Below are 4,401 nucleotides of genomic sequence, written 5' to 3'. Positions count from 1 at the left end.
AATGCTGGCAAAAGTGAAATTGGGCGGAAATTTGATGCTATTTATTTATCTCCATTCTTAAACAGTGGCTTAACTTCAGCATATTTCAACCATTCAGGAAACATTCCACTGATAAACGACTGGTTACACAGATAGTTTAATATATTACTTAACTCAGAATCACATTATTTAATTAACTTTGTTGATGTTTCATCATACTCACTAGATGTTTTTGATTTTAAAGATTTTATGGTGGACGTTATTTCTGCTTGGGTAGTTATCGTCAAATTCATATTGTGGAAGTTACTTGAAATGTCTGGTCTGAGGTATTCCATAGCAGCATCTACAGAACCTGACAACCCCATCTTTTCAGTAACAGTTATAAAATGTTTGTTAAAAAGTTTTGCAACACTACAAACATCTGTCACAAATGTATCATTTACTCTTAATGCTATTTGTCCCTCTTCATGTCTGGTTCTACTACGCACTCAGTGCCCAATGGCGTCTCTCATTACTCCACCTGTGTCACGTAGGACTGACTTCAGAAATGTGTGGCTTATGAGCAGCTGCTCGACCTCTGTACCGCAGTGCTTTTAATTTCCTACACGCAGTCATTGTTCTAGCTGGAATGTTGGTAGCACTTCGAACTCATGAGCGATTCCTTCCGCCGATTTCATGGGATTTCTTACAACCACCCTCTGCAATGCTCCACCGTCCCTGTCCGTTAGTGGTGGCTCTGAGCACTATGCGACTTAACTTCTGAGGTCATCAGTCGCCTAGAACTTAGAACTAATTAAAGCAAACTAACCTAAGGACATCACACACATCCATGCCCGAGGCAGGATTCGAACCTGCGACCGTAGCGGTCGCTTGGCTCCAGACTGTAGCGCCTAGAACCGCACGACCACTTCGGCCGGCGTCCGTTAGTGGATGAGATCTTAACGGGCTTGGTTTAGCAGTGGTTCTTCATTTCCAAACAATCACATAACAACAGGTAGCTTTAGGAGAGTAGAAATGTCCCTGACGGCTTTGTTACTCAGGTGACATCCAATGAGTAGTCAATGTTCGAGGTCACTGAGCTCTTCTGATCGACCTATTCTGCTTTCACTGCTTTTCTGCTGACAACTCCCTAGTCTCCACTTCCTTTTGTACTCTCGTGACAACCAGTGGTTCACAAAAAGGGTTAGAACACTGTAGCAGAAACAACGAAACAAACATGCCAAATTTAAACAAACGCAAAATTCCCAAGATCGGCGATCTTGTTCAGAAGCTTAGCACGGACTTCAATGCGAGATGCCTATAACAGTTTCCACAATGAAACTTTGTCTCGAAACCTGGCAGAAAATCAAAAGAGATTCTGGTCGTATATGAAGTATGTTAGCGGTAAGAAACAATTAATGCCTTCTCTGTGTGATAGCAATGGAGGTGCTATCGAAGACAGTGCTGCCAAAGCAGAGTTACTAAACACAGCCTTCCGAAATGCCTTCACAAAAGAAGACGAAGTAAATATTCCAGACTTCGAATCGAGAACAGCTACCGACATGAGTAACGTAGAAGTAAATATCCTCGGAGTAGTGAAGCAACTCAAATCACTTAATAAAAGCAGGTCTTTTGGTCCAGACTGTCTACCAATTAGGTTCCTTTCGGAGTATGCTGATGCATTATCTCCATACTTAACAAACATATACAACCATTCGCTCGACGAAAGATACGTACCCAAAGACTGGAAAGTTGCACAGGTCACACCAATATTCAAGAAAGGTTTATTGTTGTTGTGGTCTTGAGCCCTGAGACTGGTTTGATGCAGCTCTCCATGCCACTCTATCCTGTGCAAGCTTTTTCATCTCCCAGTACCTACAGCAACCTACATCCTTCTGAATCTGCTTAGTGTATTCATCTCTTGGTCTCCCTCTACGATTTTTACCCTCCACGCTGCCCTCCAATACTAAATTGGTGATCCCTTGATGCCTCAGAATATGCCCTACCAACCGATCCCTTCTTCTAGTCAAGATATAGGTGTTCATTCTTTCCGCGCGCTATACGAGATTGGAATAATAGAGAATTGTGAAGGTGATTCGATGAACCCTGTGCCAGGCACTTGAATGTGATTTGCATAGTATCCATGTAGATGTAGATGTAGATGTAGAATTCCGTATAACATTGCGGGTGTCCAAATAATTTTGATCGGATACTGAATATGCTCAACACGAGAAAGATCGTTTATTTTGTAAGACTACAAGGTGAAAAACCACAAGTAAAGTTAAATATCATCATTTGTTTAGCAGTTTTCGCTCTGTGCTGTAGAATCAACTTTCTGCACCAAAATATGAGCCTGTGTTACAATACGTTGGAAACAACGGATACCACGCATTCATACAACTAATTCGCCTCGATGGGCAATGAATCCGCAATCTACAGTGCGGGTGCGCAGTTACGTTCGACCTCCAACAGGAGTCTAAAATTAGCGAACTTGGAAGACGTGGACGGGGACTGTGGATAGGTGGCGCTAGCTGGGAGTGTAAGGTCAGCCGCAGAGTGCAGTTGGGATAAACACTGTGTACAGATGGCGCAGTGGTTAACGCACCTGCCTCGTAAGCAGGAGATACCGGGTTCGAGTCCCGGTCTCGCACACATTTTCACTCGTCGCCGCTGATTCCGCATAAAGTCCCGATGTAGCTGATATCATTAGTTCCTTCCCTTACCTTTCCTTTCTCCCCCCTCCATCTTCAATTTGCATAAAACAAATATTTTTAGTGTTATCAAAACAACTTGCGAGTTTTGACAGTTCTGCGTGGAGACAGGGGTCGGGAGCAAGGCAGTCACCTCGAGTCGAGCGCCCCACGCTTATTTTCGGCACGTGTTCGTTAACCAGCTGACAGTGAAGTTATGTTAAATAATAAAGAAACAACGATACTGATATGAAACTTCCTGGCAGATTAAAACTGTGTGCCGGACCGAGACTCGAACTCGGGACCTCTGCCTTTCGCGGGCAAGTGCCCTACCATCTGACCTCCCCTTGCTCGACTTACGCCACCTCCACACAGCTTTACTTCTGCCAGTACCTCGTTTCGTACCTTCCAAATTTTACAGAAGCTCTCCTACAAACCTTGCAGAACTCATTCTGGAAACATCCCCCAGGCTGTGGCTAAGCCACGTCTCCGCAATATCCTTTCTTTCAGTAGTGCTAGTTCTGCAAGGTTTGCAGGAGAGCTTCTGTAAAATTTGGAAGGTAGGAGACGAGGTACCGCCAGAAGTAAAGCTGTGTGGACGGGGTGTGAGTCATACATGGGTATCTCAGATGGTGGAGCCCTTGCCCGCGAAAGACAAAGGTCCCGAGTTCGAGACTCGGTCTGGCACACAGTTTTAATCTGCCAGGAAGTTTCATATCAGCGCACACTCCGCAGCAGAGTGAAAATCTCATTATGAAACGGTACTGATAATCGTGCTTACGTCGATGAATATTTTATAAATGCTCACGATTCTGACGAAAGCGGTGTTGCTGCAACTGTCTTCTTGCTAGGACCAGTAACTGGTGTTGAAAGTGACGGAAATTGCTAGTTCTTCGATTTTTTCCTCCACGGATCCATGTTTCTTGGATTATCGTCTTGATACAACTCATAACTCGAGGCAGTCCAATGGGATAATATTTACAATAGCTTGTTTCGTCAGTATTTACACCTCACTGAAATTAAACTCTTTGTTTCTTGCCAGGTAACTTTTCACCTGGTCCCATGTAAGTTACACTACCGGTCGAAAGTTTTCCGTAACCTACCACAAACACAGATTTCGTTTCGAATATTCTATCACATCCCCATATGACAGCAAAACGTGTTCTAAGAGTCTCTGTTTCGTATTTGACTCGTCGTTCGCCTAGATGGGCGCTGATGAATATCCATAGCAAGACTGATGCGCCTTTACCTACGACGGTTCCATTCGAATAGTCCTCGTTCCTTATACTATCTGTGTAGCTATCAGTTCCCATTAAATTACAATATATTTTGTGCATCCAGCAGTGTGTTTGTACACCTGATCAGGTTCAGTTCATATTACCTCCTAATGGGACGGAAGCTCGCGACTGGAACTGAAAAACGCGCTGTAATTGTAGCTTTGCATCAGGAAGGCTATTCTAGTAAGACAATAGCAACAAAAGTTGGCGTAGCCCAATCTACAGTGAAATATATGTTATAACGGTTGAATCAAACTGGTGTCAATGTAAGTGTTTCGCGATCTGGAAGTCTCCACGAAACATGATACATGATGCAGGGAAGATCAGTTCGTATGTGCACAGGGTAAACGTCAAAGGTTTCGTACTGCACCTCGAATTCTCTAGGAAGTAAATAGTATCCGAGCAACTCCAAACTAGTCCTCAACAGTACAACGCCGTCTCCGTGAACAATGTTTAGATGGGTGCTTAGCGGTCAA

The 4,401-nt window shown here is 43.8% G+C and overlaps 1 non-coding gene across 1 annotated transcript; it reads left to right on the top strand.

Moving 5' to 3' along the window:
- Positions 1–2,533: 2,533 nt before the first annotated feature.
- Positions 2,534–2,609, top strand: Trnat-cgu. The gene has a single exon. It is a non-coding gene; the product is annotated as a tRNA-Thr (tRNA).
- The last annotated feature ends 1,792 nt before the right edge of the window (positions 2,610–4,401 follow it).

This window comes from Schistocerca piceifrons, chromosome 8 (assembly GCF_021461385.2).
Source record: "Schistocerca piceifrons isolate TAMUIC-IGC-003096 chromosome 8, iqSchPice1.1, whole genome shotgun sequence".
Lineage (NCBI taxonomy): Eukaryota > Metazoa > Arthropoda > Insecta > Orthoptera > Acrididae > Schistocerca > Schistocerca piceifrons.
This window is presented reverse-complemented; position numbering and strand designations above follow the sequence as displayed.